The 22348-nt window shown below is 37.9% G+C and overlaps 1 long non-coding RNA gene across 1 annotated transcript in view; it reads right to left on the reverse strand.

Moving 5' to 3' along the window:
* LOC134484723 (uncharacterized) overlaps window positions 1–10210 on the reverse strand; it is an 84879-nt gene extending 74669 nt beyond the window's left edge. Inside the window, exon 1 of the long non-coding RNA XR_010062427.1 lies at window positions 10049–10210. This is a non-coding gene — a long non-coding RNA (uncharacterized LOC134484723). The remainder of the gene's footprint in view (window positions 1–10048) is intronic.
* Window positions 10211–22348: the final 12138 nt, after the last annotated feature.

Genomic DNA, 22348 nt, shown 5'->3' on the forward strand with positions numbered 1-22348 from the left:
AAGTTGTATGGTTGCTTAGATATTTTTAAGAGTCCTCAGATGCCTGATAGTGCTGACTCATGCCTTTTATTGCAGTACATGATCAAGTTTCTTTGTTCTGGGTGAAGGTCCTCACAATGACTCTGCATTGCTCTGGAATGGCCTCTTGTATTTACATTCTTTTGTGCTAATTTAGCAATAATCCAGAATCATCCAACCTAGCTGTCAAACATCACATTATATGATGTTTCCAAGTCAAGTGATTGCTAGGCCCTACTTGCCATGGCATATCACTGTGTTGAAAATCTATTGGAGCCCTCAGGAATGCTTCTTCAAACTTGTCATCAGCTGCTGTTGTAATACACAAATCCTATGATACATAGCCTTTCACCTGTGAAAAAGAATAACCTTTACAGCAGGCTGATCGTGTACCTTGTTGTACACTATGTTATTCTTTCAGCCAACACGTGCCACTGTGTGCTTATTAGATGTCACAAACACTATGGGGATACATCTGGCTTTCCAAATTTCTCATATAAAACCAGGATGAACTTTATAAACCCTTTTTCAGGATCAGACCTTTATATAGGCTTTGAAACATAACAATCAACACTGATTTTCCTTATGGAAGAATAAATTCCTGACAAGAGGAGGGAGAGATTGCTGTCATCTCTGTTTAACAATAACCTCAGCATGCCATGTGTGTGATATGGAGTAGCTTCAATACTGTACTGTGGAAATAATATGATGTTTTTGGTGTACTCTGTCTAAATGACAGTGTGACATCCATATAGATTCCTGTCCTAACAAATATGGAGGCCTGAGGATTCATTCAGCTTGCTAAAGCCCCTAATAGAGGAACTTTGCTCACCAACTCCTTGTTGTTGTAACCCTTATTGAGCAACTTGCTAGTGGGTATCAAGGAACAGAACCACTTTGAGATTATATATATATATATATATATATATATATATATATATATATATATATATATATATATATATATATATCACCAATCCTACATGTGACAGAGGGCTATTACCTAATACATACAAAGAGTTCAAGAAGTAACTCTACAGAGAGACAAATAACCCTATTAAAATTGTGGTCCAGAACTAAACAAAGATTTCTCAACTGAGGAATATCAAATATCTGACAACCATCTAAAGAAATGTTCATCATTTTTAGTCATCAAGGAAATGTAAATGAAAACAACTCTGAGATTCCTCCTCACACATGTAAGAATGGCTAAAATAAAAACTCAGGAGACAGCAGATCTTTATAAGGATGTCAAGAAAGAGGATTGCTCCTTCTTTGTTGGTGGGATTACAAACTGGTTAACCACTCTGGATATCAGTCTGGAGATTCCTCAGAAAATTGGAAATTTCACTACCTGAGAATCCAGATAGAACTCTACTTGGCATATAATCCAAAGATGCTCCAATATACTTAAAGGACACATCCTCAACTGTGGTCATAGCAGCCTTATTTATAATAACCAGGAGCTAGAAGGAACCCTAATGGCATTCATCAGAGGGATGAATACAGAAAATATGGTATATCTATACAATGGTGTACTACTAGGGTATCAAAACCAATGATCTCAAAAAAGTTATTGACAAATGGAATGAACTAGAAAATATAACACTGATTGAGGTAACCCAATTACAGGAAAACACATATGGTATGAAATCATCATAAGTGAATATTGGCAAAAAAGCTCAAGGTACCCAAGATGCAGTCCACAGACAACTGGAAGCTCAAGAAAAGAACACACAAAATGTGCATGCTTCACTCCTTTTTAAAAGGTGGAACAATACTATCTATGAATTTAGAGCAGAGACTGATGGAATCCCATTCAGATCATGCCGAACTTGTGGCAGAAATATATATATATATATATATATATATATATATATATATATATATATATATATATATATATATCACTCACCAAAATAGATAAGATTGATGAAGCTAAGAAGTGAATGATGACAGGAACTGTACATAGATCTTCCATGTGAGACACAGCTAGAGCATATCAAATACAGAAGTGCATTCTAGTGGCAAACCAGTGAACTGAAAGCAGACAATAATGGGGGTTATAAAAGAGGAGGGGGACCGGTCAGAGATCTTATGGGAAGGAAATTGGGAAGGGACATAAGATTTGAAATGTAAATATAGATATACCAAATTAAAAAAGGAATACAATTTGCTAAAAAATAAAAAAAAATGAAAGAAATTAAAGAACACTGTGAAGTATTCACAGCTATTGACTCAGAAATGTAAACGTCATTGTAATGGAATGATAGTTAGAGTAATACTAGTGGAAAGACTGAGATGATGAAGACTCAACTACAAACAGTTCTCTCTCTCAGATATCAGTGTCAGACAAAAACTGCACTATAGGTATCCAAAGCATGGAGGAGTTTACTCTGAGCTGAGGACTCAATATTTGTCTTTCCCTTCTTCCTTTGGACCTTTTTCTTCTTGACAAAAAGAATAAAGGCTATGAGCTCTCAGGAAAACAACTGTGCCCTGCCCATCACTTGGTTTTTGAATAGAAAAAAAATAATGTTATAAACTCTCTGACTTTCAGGAATGATACGAACAGGAAACTCCAGTTGCTTATGAGAGGCTCCCAGCTTCTGATTCCCATATGCGGAAGGCTCACATCAAGGCTAACTGTTCAGATATCCCACTTAATCAATACTAAGGACTCTCTGAGCTATTCCAAGAATCACATATTTCTTCCTTTTTTTATACAAAGACAGAAAGGCAGCTTCCTTTTCCCCATCACTGATATCTTAATCCTCTTTTTTCTCCCTCCCCTATGGCAATTTACTCTGAATTAGAGGTCAATTAGTAAACCCTAGAGGGACAGCAGGAGTATCTGAGAGGCAGTTGCAGCCAGGACAACACTTGTGACATCACAGAAGCAGCTAGAGGCTTCCAGGTTACAAGAGATACTTACGGGAGGGCCTAATGATGATGTCACTGAGACATGCCATGTCCCACCTGCTAAACAGATTTCCCTACATTGACCAGATTTGGAGTGCCCTTTCCAGGTATGTCTCCTGTGACACAGTGGAAACCTTTAGGTAGTCCATCTCTCTAAAGCTAGAGAAATCTCTTTGCTTCATTAGTGGTTACATGCTATGAATGGAGAAAGGTAGTCAAGGTTTGGCATTGGTAGAAAAGATTTAGGAATATGGAGTGGAGGAATTCTTCTAGATAATAATTAATTCCCAGGTTCATTCCTGTGATATATAGTTCAATTTTCTACATTTTCTTTGTATCCCAAAGGCCAGTATTCTCCCTACAGATATTTAATTGAATGAATATTGTATTTCACTTTCTTATTGTACATTCCTTGATAGGGGACTTTATAAATATTCCTTAATGTGTACTCAAAAATTCTGTTTTACAATTCCATTTTTGCAATGAATTTGGCAACAAAGGGGGCCCAGCTATAGAGTGAATATAACAGTGTAAATATTTTGTACCGACTTCAAATGATAAACTCTCAAATCCTTATTTTATCCATAATAGTTTTGGTGCATATATATTTGTGTGAGTGTGTGTGTGTGTGTGTGTGTGTGTGTGTGTGTGACACATGTCCAGCAGTCTCTGAATGGCCATTCTTTCAGTCTCCTAAAAACAATGCCTCCCTACCCCTCATATAGATATTTTATTTACCCTTTAAAGGAAGGACTGAAACATTTGCATTTTGGTCTTCCTTCTTGAGTTTCATGTGGTCTGGGCATTGTATCATAGGTAATTAGAGAATTTGGGCTGATATCCAATTTTCAATGGGTGCATACTTTTTGTGTTTTTCTGTTATTAGGTAACCTCACTCAGGATGATATTTTCTAGGTCCATCCGTTATGCTTATGAATTTCATACACATTGATTTTGATAGCTGAGTAGTAGTCCATTGTGTAAATATAGGCCATTTTCTGTATCCATTCCTCTGGTGAAGGGCATCTGGCTGTGGAAGCATGGTCAACCTCAAACATCTCTGTCACTCTAGCAAGCAGATGTTGTCACAATTTCAAATCACATCAGTCACCGAAAATAACCTGGGTAAAAATCTCTTACAGAGGGATGGCAGCCATTACTGGAGAAGGAAATGGCTTTGATGTCCATTAGAAAAATCTGCTCATGCCATGCCATTCAGTCAACCCAAGCATTATGGGATGAAGAGATCTAGCTTTAGAGAATGAATGTTTAAAGTTTCCTTGGGAAATTTTAGCCTGTTCGCAATGGTTCACTGTTAACAGGAAATATTTGAAGTGGAATACTATACAGCTATGAAAAATAAGGACATTGTGAAGTTGTGGTCAACTAGATGGAACGAGTTGAGAAAATTGAAACTCCTCTGGGTGAGATCATTGAAGACCTTGAGAAAAAGGAACACTGGGCATGGATCACTGAAGAAACAGATATCCACAGAAAATACAAGAGACATGACTGAGGAAGAGACAGCTGTGTCTACTGGACTATGGATCAATGGTTAGAGCCCCTAAAAGGGGAGATATCTATTAACAGAGTATTTGATCCACAAATACTGTAGAGGAAAGCTTGTTGGCATTTCAGAAACCAATGAGCCTATAAAGAAAACACACAATGTTTATTATAATTATAATCTATAAACGTGTATTGGGTAGATCTAACATTATCATAACTTATACCCCAATCATAAAACCCCTTGCTAAATGTGCATTCTCCAGGCCATATGGATTGTTTCCATCATTACTTCCTCCTCTTTATCTTCAGCCCTCTCCCTTCCCCTCTTACCCTCTTCTGCCTCTTTACCTAACCCCACCATCAAACCTCCAGTAACAACTTTCCCCTCTGGCTATCAGTAATAAGCTCTAGTATTTACTGACCAGTTAAAATTTGAAGAAGGTTCATATGTGATCACCTGAGTCCAAGATAGGGGGATAGTCAGTGGCGAACCTCCTTTGAGGAAGCAGATAAATATCAGGATACAAATTGCTTTTGCTGGTGGAAGAGCAAATCCATATAATGCTTTGCATATCTTTCCAGTAGATTCTGAGAAAATGGGGAATATTCTTCCTAAAGACACAGCTATACTACACCTGGTCTTATATCTGAAAAGACCTCTGCCATACCCCAAGGACATGTGCTCCATAAGGTTCCTAACTGCTTTTTTCATAATGAACAGAAAAGAGAAATAAGCCAGATGCGCCTCAAACAAATACTGGCTACAGAAAATGTCGTTCATTTACACTATGCTATACTACACAGCTAATGAAAAATATGGACATTGTGAAGATTCGGTCAAGTAGATGGAATCAGAAATTATTATTCTGAATGAGGTAACTGAGACCCAAAATAGCATGTACATACTCATGTAAAAGAGGGTATTAGCCATAAAGTACAGAATTCACACACTATGATCTATGGAACCAAATAGGGTAAACATGAATAAAGACCCAAGAAAAATGCTTGAATTTCACACAAAAGGAGGAATAAAATAATGAGAGGAGGCAGGTGGAAGAAAAGGATTGGGTGGCTGAGTGTATGGGAAGGGAAATGAGGTTTGAGAATCATTTCTTGGGACAGATGGGCAAGAGGGACAGAGGGCCAAGGAAATAAACTGAAATCAGTGACTGTCCAGGGTGGGTGCTATCTGTATGATTTTTCTGCAGTCTGGGATGCGTGAGGCTATCCCTGCATCCAGGAGGGTGACTTTAACTGAGACTCATAACAGTGGGGATACGGAGATTGAAATGGTCACTTTTCGTAGCCACAGAGGACCTAAGGTGGAAGGATAAGGACACAAATCCACCCCCAAAATATTTACCAAGAATTTGCACTTTCTATTAAAGACACAGGGACAGAGATGGAAGAGGAAATGAGGGAATGGCAAAAGGATAAGTGGCCGGATGTGAGACTTATCCTATGGGCAGACGGCAAACACTTACATTATTTATGGTCCTTTCTTGTGTTTGCAGACAGGAGGGTAGAGTTATTGTCCTCTGCAGGGCTCCACCGAGCAGCCGACTGACACCGGTGCACAGATGCATGGCCAAATTTCGGATGGAGCTCAGTGAGTCTCACTGAAGAACTGAGGGAAGGACTGAGAGAGGCAGAGGAGCACAATGGTCTTCATGTGGGTTCACTAAACCCATCGCCTGTCTGCGTATTCTGTTTTCCTACCCAGGCTGCGTTTTCAGGACCTGGTGGGAGACGATGAGTCTAGGCCTGCAGAGACTTGATGTGAAAGAGGAGAGGTTACACCCATAGGTTTCCCTCCACTCTCTCAGAGGAGAAGGGGAGAGGGTACAAGGAGGGACTGTAATTGGTGGGGGACTGGAGGAGTGTGGTGACAGGGCAGCATTCAGAATGTTACCTGGTGAATAGATGCAACCATTCTAGCAAGGGGCAAAGGCATGACATCATGGGTGTGGAGCATGACATCATGGTGGTTGGGCATGACATCATTGGGGTGGAGGAATGACAGCATAGTGATCAAGGCATGATATCATGAAGTTTAAGAGGAAATAGATGAAACTAAAAAAAGTCAGCACAGGAGGGAACTGAGATCTAGATACACAAACATGGCAGGCGTTTACCTATGCATTGTATCGGCTTTGAGATAAATCATATTCTATCTACAATCTACAAATGCAGAGAGAACACAGGAAAGAAGAAGGCCCGTGAGGGGAAAAGCATCGACCTCTCTGAAAGGAAAACTGGAACAGGTTCTGTGAGTGAGTGAGGGCGAGTGAGGACAGGAGTGGAGGGTCAGCGGGGACGATGGAGTAATAGCGCGGTGCTGAGAGAACTGGCCAGAAATAGGGGATACGGTTTAATGTGAAAACTCGATGGAAGCACTGGTTAATTCATCGTGTCTAGAGGGCCACGTTCCTGAGAATTTAATCTGACAGAGATACAGAGTACGAACCTGTAATCTTTTGAAATCGAGCAAGTAGGACATCAGGGGTGGGGATGGGGCACATTCAGTGGAGTCAATTTCTGAGGAGATAAAGTTGAGATCCTTGAACAAGAGACCGATGCGGGGATAGAGATTATAAAGATATAGCAAATGAGGACTTCCTGGTACCTTAAACCTGCAATTGATGTAAATGCAAACGAAAACCCCTTCCTCCTCTCCAAGGTTTATTTAGCCCTTGTTCATCCTGAGTAAAATATATGCACACAGCCATAGCGTGTCCCTGAATACCTTCTAACAGAGCTGTGACACTGAAATCCTTGGAAGAAACCAAAATTCCCTTGCAGGCAGACAAATCTTCTGCTGACTGACTATTTCCTGGTCCCACTTCATCCTTTCACACATGTTGTGCCCCTGGACACTCTAGGAAGGAGACAAGAGAAGAGTGTGTGTGTGTGTGTGTGTGTGTGTGTCTGTGTCTGTGTCTGTGTCTGTGTGTTTGTCTGTGTCTGTCTGTGTCTCTCTGTGTGTATGTCTGTTTGTCTAACTGTCTATATCTCTTGCTGTGTTTCTCTGTGAATCTGTGTGTGTGTGAGAGCATGTGTGTGTGTGTGTATGGGTGTGTGTGTGTGTGTGTGTGTGTGTGTGTGTGTGTGTGTGTGTGTGTGTTTATCATGCATAAGTTAATCATCCTCACACAGACTGTCTGGATTCCTTTTCTTTTTAGGAGGTTGGCGAATCTTTCTCTTGTCCTAAAAGACCACTCTGGTTCTCAACTCTCTCTGTGAGGCCCTGACAGGTTGAGTAATTTTCATGTGTGCGGAGTCTGTCCTATTGAAACTTGCTTTCCTGGATACAATATCACCTGAAAAACACATCTCAACTTTTACTATCCTTACTCCGTGATCCCTTGAGGGGTTTAGTCCATTATTATTGTTGTTGTTATTATTATTTTATTATTATTATTATTATTATTATTATTATTATTATTATTACAGGATTATTCCATTATATTGCTCTCTGCATCGTTACTGGTGTGCTAAAGTTCATTGACGTCAGGAATAAAGATTTTATTTCATATGGGTCCCATTGGACGGCCATGTCTTTGTTCTTGGAACTGAAAGATTTATTTGCATGCTCCCAAGAGCAAATACATGCAAGTACAGAAAGATTCTTGCTCTTCAACATGAGAGAGACATCAAGTTAGGGAGGAATAAGACAGTTTTCCACAATGTTTCAGGCTTTGGGGATTGGTAGACATTACATAACCGTCTTTTTATTCATAGCAAGAATAGTCAAAATTATTAATAGAAGGCAGAAACTTTTAACAACATATTTTTGCTGGCTAACTTAAATTCACATATTTCATTTCTAAAACATTATACATTCTCTTTCAGGTTCTTCTTGAAATTCTTTGAAGAAGTGAAAACTGGGATGTTTATCTGTTCACATTCATAAAGCATCACCGTTGCCTTAGTATTGAACAGACAGCACAACCGTCAAGAGACAAACTGACTTTCTTGCCAAAGAAACAAATCTTCACCTAAATGGAGGCAGTTTCATTCTTAGGTACAGAAGTTTAAAATCCCCTGAGAATGCTTCCTACAGGTACCCTTTCCTTTTTATTGTAATATCCTAGGAAATGGATTTTCTCTTTGCATTTTGTTTCAAGTGTTAAGATCTACAAGAAAGTTTTGACTGTGTGTACTATTTGGAGATGTTGTCTTTTTTCTTTCTGGGTTGTAGACTCACAGGCATTTTCTAATCCATCTCTCACAGTAGGGGCTGCAAATGAGATTTGTCTTCAGCAGGAATAAAGGAAAGAACACAGGTAAGGTAATACATGACTCCCTGATGTATTATTCCCTCTGAGTCTGAGATGACTGTTCTCATCAACCTGTATTTCTAAACGTTAACTTTGAAACAAAGTACACTCACATGAGTGTAAGCCTTTGTACTTTACATTGTGTAAATATTTGCAATAAAGGGAGCTTTAAGGTAATAAAGTTGTGTGATGTGTGTAACTCTTTTAACAGATTCCCTTGTATAACTTAAAAGAATATATAAATGGTTTCCTTCATGTTGAATGTAATGAAGACAGTGTCTCTTCTAACAATATATGTAGTAATTTTGACCTCTATAAAAATTAACATGTTCATGTCTTCCCTAAACATCCACCACAATTACTTATGGGATACTTCCTACACTTACTCAGTGTTTTTTCCTAAATATTGACTTTAAAATGTATTTAGCATAATAGATATTGAGAAGGGTGGAGGGTGGGAGGAAACTGAATGGGAGGGGAGGTGGGGAATGGAGTGGCCTTTGGAGGAATTAGTTATAGGGAAAGCAGGTAAAAGAGAATGGAAATCACAAGTGTGGGGTGCACAACTCTAGGAGTTGCCAGAGACCTGGGAAAGGCGAGGCTACAGGGTGTCTATTGGGGGGACTGTAGCAGTGGGGATACAGATCTTTAATTTGCCACTTCTGTAGCCAGGAATGACTCCCAGTGATGTGACAAGGACAAAAACCTACCCACAAAACCTTCAATCCAAAATGAACACAGCCAACAAGATCCAGATACGAAGATAGATAGAGCAGACATGGAAGGAACTTCCAACCAATGTTTAGCTCAGATTGAGCCCTACCCGTGGGCAATCACCGATACCTGACACTATTAAAGATACTCTACCGTGCTTGCAGACACAATCCTAGCATAACTGACCTCTCTGTGACTCCACCCCCCAACAGCTGAGAGAAATAAGTGTAAAGATTCACCACCAAACAAGAGCTGGAGCTTGGGGAGTCTTTAAAATTAAGGTGAAGAATCAAGGCCCAGATGATATGTGGGACTCCACAGCAAGACCAGTAGAGTCCACTCACAGTGACACTTGGGGTCTGCCAAAGACTGAACCACCAACCAGAGAGTGAACATAGACTGAACCTGAGCTCCCAGGACATAGGTAGCAAATGTGTAGCTTTGTCTTTTTATAAGTGCCCCGGACAATGAGTGTTGGCATCCCATGAAGATGGAGCACCCATTTTGGGATGTAAAGTGAGTAAATAAATAAATGAATTTTAAAAACAAATATCCCATCTACAGACAACATGTTTTGGGAAGGCCCAATACTAGCTGTTCGGTACCTGCATGAAGACAAAGCCTGTGGAGTGCCTATATCCTTAGAGGCCATAATCCTTTTCATTCTCTTCTTCCATCAGAGTCCCCAAGCTCCACCGTGGTTTGACTAGATGATGCCTGCTTCTGTCTGAGTCAGCAGCTTAGTGGAATCTCACAGAGGGAAGCCATGATAGACTGCTGTCTGCAAGCATAACAGAGTCATATTAATAGTGTAAGGGATCGGTGCTCATCCATTGGGTCTCAATCTGCAGTAAGCATTGGTTGATCATTTTTCACTATCTTCTCTATGCACAGCCCTTTCATTTCTTGTGGTCAGAATGAATTTTGTGTCTAAAGTTGGTGTCTCTTTATCATTCCATTTGGGTTGCTCTCTGGCGACAGCAGATGGTTTCTTTAGGTCCATATCACTGAGACTGATTCTCAGCTAAGGAAACACCCATTGATTAATGGGCATCTCTTACCCCAGCTCTCTGCCTCTTTCTGGAAATCACTTCTAGCTCCCCACCCCAATCCATCTAGGCTGCTGTGTCTGGCCTCAGTATCAGAGGATGTGATCATAGAGACTGGATATGCAAGGGGAGGAGCTACCCGAGGGTTCCCCTCCTGCTCTAAAGAGAAAGGGATGGGCAAAGGATTGTGAGAGGGGTGAACTGGAGGGGGGCAGGGTGCAGCATGTAAAGTGAATAAATAAACAAATTAATGTGAAAATAACTAAGTCTACTTGAAGGTAAGAAGCAGGTGTGTGTGTGTGTGTGTGTGTGTGTGTGTGTGTAAGTAAGTATGTAAGTAAACTTGAAGGTAAGAGCAGTTGTGCGTGTGTCTCTGTGTGTGAGTGTGTGTGTTTCTGTTTGTATGTGTGTTTGTGTGAATATATATGAAGGTAAGAAGCAGGTGGGTGTGTGTTTAATAAATTATCACATTTGAGAAAACAGTGGTCTATGGTGAAGACAGGACAGCTTAGGAACTATATTTACAAGAAGTGGCATTTGCTTAAGATGAAGAAATGATTTGGTGATTAATAACATTATGTGTTCTTCAAGAGAATTCAGGACCGAACCCTAGCTCCCAAGTGACAGTTCACAAGTGGCTGTAATTTCAGCATCATGGAATCTCACACCCTCTTAAACCTCCTGGACACTAGGCATGGATGTATTGCACACACGAACAAGCAGATAAAACTCTTACATATGTACAACAAAAAGTATGAAAACAGAAGAGCAGTTCCTTTTTCACATAATTTGATTTTGGTGAATATTCATAGTGATAATCACAGTCAAATAAACACTTTACTGATCTATAATGCAATCAAAGCCACTAAGGTTAATGATCACATGAGTCACTTAAAATCTATTTATTTAAAAAATTGCAATAAAATATGCAGTTATTAAATTAAAATTTTATTAATATACAATTAAACATTAGTATTCTCATATAGAGCTGAAAATAATAATTTCCACATATTTGTTTGGCTTTTATAAATATTTCAGTTTGTGGTCTGTTTGTTTTTGGTTTTGTAGGAGTTCATTTCCAGGTATTAACCCATAAACTCTATAAACTCATACTGAATACACTACAGGAACTGAGGCTCTCTTGTGTTGAATCCAGGAAGGTTGCTCTCTGATTTCCTTCTTATCTGATCAATTTTATCTACGTACATTACAAGGATATTTTTCCTCTTGAATTCTTCCTGTTTTGTAAAGCTGATAGTTGATAGCTGATAAGTGGAGATTATTTAATATTTGAAGATCATTTTGAATGATATTTCCTGATGTCTGCACTATCAATGTTGTAGATTTTCAAATGCATGGCCATATGAACAGCTATTCAGGGACTGAACATGCCTTATAACTACTGTTGTTTTGACTCTTTGAAGGAAGAAATCAGAAAAGAATGGTGATTGGGTTAAGGGAATCTGTGGGGGAAAACAGGAAAAATGACAGCATTTGAGACATAAATAAATTAATAATATGAATCAATACAAAAAATAAAGCAGAATTCAAACAATACAGGAAAAGGAGATTTAATTGATAGGAAACAGTATGGTTTTATATCGTAACCTAATTACTAAATTTTATATACTTTAATCAATCTAATGACTAATTCTCAAAAAATTAGAAAATTGAAAAAAATGTTAAAAGTAATTTTGTAGGTTGATCAAATCATAATAACAATGTTTCTAGAACTGTACACTATCTATGCCCATATCCAATCCAGAAATCCAGTTGACATTTAGTTATTACATATCTTATGTTATTCTATTCTGTGATAATTCATTACTATTTTTATCTTATGTGACTACACCTTTGAAGAAAAATACTTTGCTGAAATGTCTCTGAATTTGGATTTGTCCAGTTGTTTTTCTCTTATAGGTTGAGATTATATGTATTTGACACAGATACCAAAAAGTTTTTTTTGCTTTACTTATCGCAGTTATACATTAGGAGGATGCCTGTCATCTTAACAACACCCAATTATGTAGCAATGAAATTATTTTAAATTATTTTCCTTTCATAGTTAAAATATTTTAATGTATTTTTCTTTTGTAATTCTTTTTAAAGTAATAGAAATAATAGGAGAATTACTTAATGCCTGTGGAAAGACTGTGTGTCTCTTCAAAACTTTAGGATTTGTTTGTAGCATCTCAGTCATTTTTTTAACCAACATTTTGACCTGAATGGTCGTTACTGCTTATAAGTACACTCAGAACAATGAGTCCGAGGACAATATAATTATTGTCTTTCTGGTTGGGTGACTCATGCCTAAAACAATACTGTAGTTTTAGTGTCATGGTGATTTTTTTAATGTGTTCCATATTTTCAGCACACTTAAATGGAATTTTATTTTTGTTCAATATATTTCTAAAGGCTCAAATTCTAATTTTACGTTATTTCATTTTCTTGTTTAATAGCAACCTGAATCTAATTATCTGACACTAGCCGGCTTTTCTATTTGTATTCTGTCACTTGTAAACCCACATCAATTCTTGTATAATGTGTTCATGCATGCTTGTTTGTGTGTGTGTGTGTGTGTGTGTGTGTTTGTGTGTGTGTCTGTGCATGTGTGTATGTGTGTGTTTATCTGAAACTATGATATTTATGTTGAGAAACATCTGGCTGAAATTCTTTACCACTGCCCTATAGATAAAAAGTGGGGGAAAGACTACTCCTGTTCTAAGATCATAGGGCCTGGGTGCCCAGAACTGAAGTATGGACTGACCAAATGTTACACAAAGCAGAGACTAACAATTCACTGTCCCGAGAACTACTTAGCAGTTCCAGTCCAATGCAATGAATTTACATGTACTGAGGAATATGGAATTGTAGCACAATGAGTTGAGATCATTTGCAAACAATTTGTGGAAGATTTCCAAATAGCTAAGAATGGGTACAGAGAATTTTCAAGGACCCTGAGACATTAGCATGTGGTTTAAACGCTGCCCGGATGAAAACATTTAAGTACTGGACTAATCTACTAAAGTAATTTAGTAGCAAACATATATTACAATTGTTTACAATTAAGCATGGTGGGGAACAAAGGGAACACACTAAAACAAAGTTATGTTTCTAAAAGTTTGTTTCAAGACAGAAAGAAAGACCAAAGGGGTTTTGTTTTGTTTTGTTTTCACAGACTTTGCACCTTTTTAAAAAGCACTTTGGGATCTTTAATTACCTTCTTATTATCAGAACTTTCATCGGACCCAGAGTTCTTCTCAGTGCTGCCTTGACTTCTTGGTTCATTAAGGTATACGTGATGGGGTTCAGCATGGATGTCACAGTGGTATGGAAGATGAGCAAGAATTCATCAACTCCTTGTGGGTGGTTAGATTTGGGTCTCAAGTAGTTTTTTCCCAACCCTACAAGGCAACCTATTCCCCATGAAAAAAATGCCAAATGGACACATACCTCATGACTCATTTGGGTTGAATAGTGAAGTGGGGCCATAGAGTGGCCAAAGGCAATGGCTGCCAATAGGCAGCACTTTGTTATACCTAAAATTGTGAAGAACAACATCTGTGTGACACAACCCTCCAGAGAGATTACTCAGATCTCACTTACAAGGCTCTCCATAAATTGTGTATGACAGAGACAGTATAAACAATTTCCAGGATACATAAGTTCGCCAGAAAGAAGTACATGGCAGTGTGTAGAGATGGACTAATGTAGATAGCAAAGGATATGGGAGCAGAATGAGGGTGAACAGGATGAAGCATTCTCCAGGAATCTCAAAGTATTTGACAGACAAGCCCTTTTCCTGCCACAAAGAGCAATTGACACAATTGAAACTCATCTCCTGGAAGATAGCAGTAAGCCATTAGAAGGATTCTTGCAGATGAAAGATATTAATTTTTTAATACTTTTAGATACTCACTTACATCAGAGTCAAAGTCTTTCTCTGTAGTCACAAAAATCAAAGCTTAGAAGTGATTTATTATCATAGATTTCATATCTAATACTTTCTTTCTTAACACCAGGGGATTTACCAAAGTGTGCTAAGCATTGAGCCAAGTGTCCAAATATTTACAAAGATGGTGCACACTTGTAGTTGTGGCACTAATGAAGCTCAGGCAGAAGCTTTACCATGGGTCTGGGTTCAGTTTCACATGCTGTATAGGCAATCATTCAAATTAAGGTAAAGAAAACCTTGACTTTATCTCATTTTTTTACCCATTCTTATCATTAACTAGTTATCAATGTTATGCAGAAAAACAGATCAACCCACTCGTTACTATGCTTACTTGTTGCCACAGTTATAGTCTCTCCAACCACCCTGTGTGTGTGTTGGGCCCCGATTATTCTCTGATTGCTATGATGAATATTCAAACCCACACAGTAAAGGTATCATTTCTTCAAGACTCATTATTTTTGAAGATAAAGTAAAATCAAATAATCATTTGATAAATAAATGATTACTGGTTTTAATACATAGAAAAGGTAAGGCACATCTCGATGTCTGCACAGTAACGAGGTAGTCAGAGAAGCTTTTTAAGGTGTGTAAAATGAGCCTTGAAAGTGAAGAAGGATCAAGCAAACAACATACCACTCATGCCACAACCTTCAATATGACAGCTGGTATTTGTAACTGAATAGTTCCTGTCTCTTTATTGAACATGTTATCTTAGCAGGAGTATCACTGTGTAGGCATGAAATTTCTGTTTTCTTAATATTGTTCATGATATTCTATCAATCAAACTATTGATTTAAATAAATAAAAAATAATAAAATATGTGTTGTCTTCATATGTAGTCTAGGCTAACCTGAAATTCCTAATTTCGTCCCTCAGACTCTTGAATGTGAGTATTCTAAGAGCAAACATGATGCCTGGCTTGATAAGAATTCCGTCCTATTCTTTCATCTCGACATCTTAGAATTCCACGAAACTACCTGTATTTCTGTACACATAGTATGTATACAGTTCCTTCTTCTTTGCTCACTTTTGCATATGGCACCTGCTGTGTGCTTACTTACATGGAAAATTGTTCAGTTCCAGTACAGCCTTGTTTGTTTTCAAATATAATTCTTCGCTTCCAAAATCAAATGTGGGTTTCAGTATTTCCAAATTATTAATAAATAAACATGTTACCTATGGACATAAATAGCATATAAGACACACACACACACACACACACACACACACACACACACTTGTATAGTTACACTTTGTTATTCACAATGTAACTGCTAAAGTAGCTCTGTTAGCACTTTGGTGGTGACTACTTTTCATCTTTTTCACATTGTAGCCTTATATGGAGACTGAATATGGACTGCAAAATTCTTATCATTATGTTTACCATCCTTATTAATCTCTGACCTCTCATGTAATGAGAAGCTCCAGTGTTTAGCATAGTTTGGTTCCTTGGGGATTCTGCCTGTCCCTTCCCATTATATCTTCTGAAGATCAGTCTCATGTCCCTCAAATATTGGAATGTGGCAAACTCATTTTTCTCCCAGTCTGATAACTTTTCCTTTCACATGAGATGTCCATTTCTGTTTTATGGAGTGTATATGTCTTTGTGGAAGTTTGGGTTTTCTTGCCAAAAGATAAACCACTTTTCTTCTGACAAGAGTAGTTTAGGAGATATCTCCATCCTCTTAGGCTCTCTCTCTATTCACCTGTATAATGAAATGTCTGAGCTATGTGAGTAGATTGCACATAGTTGATCCACAAATCAAATGTGGGTTTCAGTATTTCCAAATTATAAATAAATAAACATTACACCTATGAACATAAATACAATATAAGACACACACACACACTCACACACACACAACACACACACACACACTCTTATGCCACATACCCAAGTGTTCCTATATATTCATGCAGAGACTGAGACACAGAGAAACACAATAGAATAAGAGCATGTAGAGATTGTACATGAATTAAAACAATGAAGGATAATAGTATTTGTTTACATCCTGCTTCACCATTTGGTCACTTATAAACATGGCTAAGAAAAAAATGTATTCCCCATGAGTTTTCTTCTGTGTGAATAAGTTAATTTCCCAAATCACTTAAGTTGATCGGGTGTGGAATGCTTGTAAGCTACATGGTTCATGAGCATGTATGCATGTCTACACACAGACATTTAGTTTTACACTTGTGTACACTGCATTTTGGGAAATTTTTCTCCATAATACATAATTTTCCTTTCTATTCACTAATTGATCAGTAGATTAATTTTCTATTGATCTTAATGAAAAACACAGCTCCCCAAAACAAGAACAAAAAAAAATTAAAACAATAAATGGTTTTCTCAGGAGTGCAGGGGACATAGTCAGTTATAAGAGCTTATTAGATCTATTAGATTAGATCTGACCCAATCAAGCAAAATTTATAAAAATCTAAATGTAGAGAAGATAGGGTTAGACTTAAAGCTCTGACAATTATGAAGCAGGAATGGTGTTGTACATACTTGACCTCTCAGTGGACTCTGCTCTTGTAAAAAAATGCTGGAATGCATAGGATTCTATTGTGATGCATTTCACACTTATTTTGATGTACTTTAAATATTTCTCCACATTAAATTAAAACAAACAAACAAAAACAAATAAACAACCTTCCCACAGCCAACACAGAAAATGACTACATTTTTTAATTTGAAGTATTTTAAAGCAACTTCCTTTTCATTAGTAGTTTCTTTATTTGTATAGGTAGCTCTCTAGTTAGAGAGTGAGTCCTTGCCTCTTCCAGTTAAATTTCCAGAATATCAACTCAAGAACCAGAATGTTATATTTACATTTGGATTTGTTCGATAAAAATGATTAATGAGAGATCCTGAGGATTCATAAAAGAAATCTTACTAAAGCTAAAAGCACACATTGCACCTGACATGATAATAGTAGGAGATTGCAACACCCCACCCTCATCACTGGAGAGATCCTAGAAACAGAAATTAAACAGAGATGTGGAGAAAGTAATAGAAGTTATAAAACATATGGATTTAACAGATATTTATAGAACATTCCGTCCTAAAAAATAAGAATATACATTCTTCTCATAACCTCAGGGAACTTTCTTCAAAATTGACCACATAATTGGTCCTTCAACAGACCTTAACAGATACAGGGAAATAGAAATAATCCCAGGCATTCTATCAGATCACCACACACTAAGACTGGTCTTCAACAATAACAATATTGACAGAAAGCCCACATATACACTGAAGTTTAAAAATGCTTTACTCCATGACAACATGATCAAGGAAGAAATAAAGAAAGAAATTAAAGACTTCTTAGAACTTAATGAATAATGAAGATACAACATTCCCAAACATATGTGATAGATTGAAAGAAGAGCTAAGAGGGAAACTTATAGCTCTGAGTGCTTGTGAAAAGAAACAAGAGAGAGAATATGTCAGGAGCTTGATAGCACATGTAAAAGCTCTAGAACAAAAAGAACTAAGTAAAGCCAAGGGGGGTAGAAAGCAGGAAATTATCAAACTCAGAGCTGAAATCAACAAAGTAGAAATGAAAAGGACGATACAAAAGCAGGAACTTTTTCTTTGAGAAAAGCAATAAGAGAGATAAACCCTTAGCCAAACTAATCAGAGTTCAAAGTGATTGTACTCAAATTAACAAAATCAGAAAGGAAAACGGAGACACAAGAACAGAATCTGAAGTAATTAAAAAAAAATCATCAGATTCTACTATAAAAGCCTATATTCAACAAAACTGCAAAATCTGGAGGAAATGGACAATTTAGTAGACAGATAACAGGTAGCAAAGAAAATCCGGAATAAATAAACTATCTAAACAACCCCATAACTCCTAAAGAAATAGAAGCAGTTATTAAAAGTCTCCCAACCAAACAGAGCCCAGGTCGAGATGGGTTCAGTGTAGAATTCTATCAGACCTTCTTAGAAGACATCATACTAAAACTGTCCAAACTCTTCCACAAAATTGAAACAGACAGCGCACTACCACATTCCTTATATAAATCCAGAATTACTCTTATACCTAACCCACAAAAAGACTCAGCACAGAAAGAGGACTTCAGACCAATTTCCCTTATGGATATTGATGATAAAATACTCAATAAAATTCTTGCAATCTGAATATTACAACACATCAAAAAAATCATCCATCATGATCAAGTAGACTTGAAACCAGGGATGGAAGGATGGTTTAATATAGGATAATTCATAAATGTAATCCAACATGTAAACAAACTCAAAGATAAGGAGAACATGGTAATTTCATTAGATAGTGAGAAAGCATTTGACAAAATTCAACAACCCTTGTGGATAAAAGTCCTGGAAAAATCACGAATTGAATGCTCATATAAAAACATAGTGTAAGAAATATACAGCAAACCTATAGCTAACAACAAACTAAATGGAAAGAAACTTGAAGCAATCCCACTAAATCAGGGACTAGACAAGGCTGCCCAACTCTCTCCCTACTTATTCAAAACAGGACTCCATGTCAGAGCCAGAGAATCCAGACAGCAAAAGGGGGACAAAGGGATTCAAATTGGAAGGGAAGATATCAAAATATCACTATTGGCAGATGATATGATAGTATACACTTAAATGACCCCAAAAGGTCCACCAGAGAACTTCTTAACCTGATAAATAACTTCAGCAAAGTGACAGGGCATAAAATTAACTCACACATAACAGTAGCCTTCCTCTCCTCAATGAATAAACAGGCTTAGAAAGGAAAAAATGAAATCACACACTTCACAATAGTCCCAAATAATATAAAATATCTTGGTGTAAATTTAACCAAGAAAGTGAATGATCTGTATGATAAGAAGTTCAAGTATCTGAAGAAGGAAATTGAGGACAATCTCAGAAGACAGAAAGAGCTTCCATGCTCATGGATTGACAGGATTAATATAGTAAAGATGACAATTTTACCAAAAGCAATGTACACATTCAATGCAATATCCATCAAAATTCCTACGTACTTCTTTAATAGAGATAGAAACAGCATTTGCAAATTCATGTGGAATAAGAAAAAGCCAGGATATTTAAAACTATCCTCAACAATAAAAGAACTTCACAATAAAAGAACTGGCGTAATCATCACCCTTGAACTCAAGCAGTATAACAGAGCAATAGTGATAATTACTGCACGGTATTGGTAAAGAGACAGATGGATAGACCAGTGGAATAGAATTGAAGACCCAGAAATAAACCCACACACCTATCATTTGATATTTGGCAAAGTAGATAAAACCATCCAAAGAAGTAACATAGCATTTTCCAAAAAGAGTGGTGGTTCAACTGGAAGTCAGCATGTAGAAGAATGGAAATTATCCCCTTTTTATGACCATGTACTAAGCTAAAGTTCAAGTGAATCAAGGACCTCCACATCAAACCAGATACACTCAAACTAATAGAAGAAAAGGTCCCAAAGAGTCTTGAACTCATGGGCACTGGAGAACATTTCCTGGACAAAACACCAGTGACTTATGATTTAAGATCAAGAATTGACAAATAGGACCTCATAAAACAGCAAAGATACTGTCATTAGGACAAATCTATAATCAACAGATTGGGATAAGATTTTTACCAATCCTATATCTGGTAGCTGGTAATATCCGAAATATACAAAGAACTTAAGAAGTAAGGCACTAGAAAGCAAAAATTCCCTATAGAAAATGGGGTAGAGTGAATTACAAAACATTCTCAGCTGAAGGTTATCAAATGGCCAAAAAACAACTAAATAAATGTTCAACATCCTTAGTCATCAGGGAAATTAAAATCAAAACAAATCTGAGATTCCACCTCACATCAGTCAGAATGGCTAAGATATAAATCTCATGTGACAGGAGATGCTGGTGAGGATGTGGATAAAGAGGAAGACTCCACCTTTGTTGGTGGGATTGAAGACTGGTACAACTCTTTTGAGGTTCCACAGAAAATTGGACATTCCATGACCTGAGGACCCAGCTATACCTCTCTTGGGCATATACCCAAAAGTTGGTCCAACATACAACAGAGAAATATATTCGACTATGGTCATAGCAGACTTATTTAAAATAGGCAGAAGCTGGAAAGAACCCAGATGCACTTCAACAGAGGAATGGATACAAAAATTGGTACATCTGCAGTACAGAATATTACTCAGCTATCAAAACAATGACTTCATGAAATTCATAGGCAAATGTTATAAACTAGAAAATATCATCTGGAGTGAGGTTACTCAATCACAGAAAAACACACTTGGTATTCATTCATTGATAAGTAGATATTATCCAAAAAGCTTGAAGTACCCATCATGCAATACACAGACCACATGAAACTCAAGAAGGATGACCAAATGCAGATGCTTCACTCCTTCTTTAAAAGGGCAACCAAAATACCCATGGGAGGGGATAAGGAGGCAAAGTTTATTACAGAGATTGAAGGACCTGCTTTTCAGAGCCTGTCCCACATGTAGCCCATGCATATTCAGACACAAAAACTAGATAAGATGGATGAAGCTAAGAAGTGCAGGCTGACAATAACTGGATATCGATACCTCCTGAGAGACATAGACAGTATATGTCAAATACAGAGGCAAATGCCATCTGCAAACTAGTGAATCAAGTACCAGACCTGTGTTGTAGGAATTAAAGAAAGGATTGAAAGATCTGAAGGGATTTGCAACCCCATTATAATTACCATGCTAACCAACCAGATCTTCCTGGTACCAAACCACTATACATGGACTGATCCATGGTTCCAAATGGATGTAGAAAAGGAAGGCCTTGATGGATACAATGTAATGAGAAAGTCTTGTTTCTGCCAAAGTTGGAGCCCCACTGTAGGGGAATGTGGGGAGGCATGGGAGGGCGTGGGTGGGAATGTGAACCCCTTATAGAAGGGTAGGGGGAAAGGTTAAGGGGCTTATGGACTGAAAAACAGGGAAGGGAATAACATTCAAAATGTAAATAGGAAATAGCCAACAAGGAGAGAGAGAGAGAGAGAGAGAGAGAGAGAGAGAGAGAGAGAGAGAGAGAGAGAGAGAGAGAGGGAGGGAGGGAGATCAGGGAGGGGAAAGAGGAGGTGGGTGAGGGAGAGGGGTAGGGGGAAAGGGAGAGGAGAAGGAGGAGGAGGAGGAGGAGGAGGAGGAGGAGGAGGAGGAGGGGGAGGAGGAGTTGAAAAAGAAAGAAAACTAAACTTTCATTCTTCCCCATCCCCTCTCTTCCTCAGGTGTTGTTTAGTCGATCATGTTAGTGAGAGGTTATGAGTGTAATTTCTCGTGTTACTTTGAGACACCATCTCACAGTAAAATTAGTCTCTTACAATCTTCTCGCCCCCTCTTCTGTAATGTTCCTCAGCCTTGAATCAAGTGACATTTTGTTAATAGAGCCTTGAGACTGGATTTGAAGTTTCTCTCCTGCTTTTTGATTGGCTGGGATTTTTTTTTCTTACCCCCTTTACCCCCATTTTATTTTATTTTTTTTTGTTTTTTTTTATTTTTTTATTTTTATTTTTATTTTTTATTAACTTGAGTATTTCTTATATACATTTCAAGTGTTTTCCCTTTCCCGGTTTCCAGGCAAACATCCCCCTCCCCCCTCCCCTTCCTTATGAGTGTCCCCCTCCCAACCCTCCACCCATTGCCTCCCTCCCCCCATAGTCTAGTTCACTGGGGGTTCAGTCTTAGCAGGACCCAGGGCTTCCCCTTCCACTGGTGCTCTTACTAGGATATTCATTGCTACCTATGGGGTCAGAGTCCAGGGTCAGTCCATGTATAGTCTTTAGGTAGTGGCTTAGTCCCTGGAAGCTCTGGTTGCTTGGCATTGTTGTACTTTTGGGGTCTTGAGCCCCTTCAAGCTCTTCCAGTTCGTTCTCTGATTCCTTCAACGGG

Source organism: Rattus norvegicus, assembly GCF_036323735.1.
Source record: "Rattus norvegicus strain BN/NHsdMcwi chromosome Y unlocalized genomic scaffold, GRCr8 chrY_unlocalized_37, whole genome shotgun sequence".
In the NCBI taxonomy this organism is placed as follows: Eukaryota; Metazoa; Chordata; class Mammalia; order Rodentia; family Muridae; genus Rattus; species Rattus norvegicus.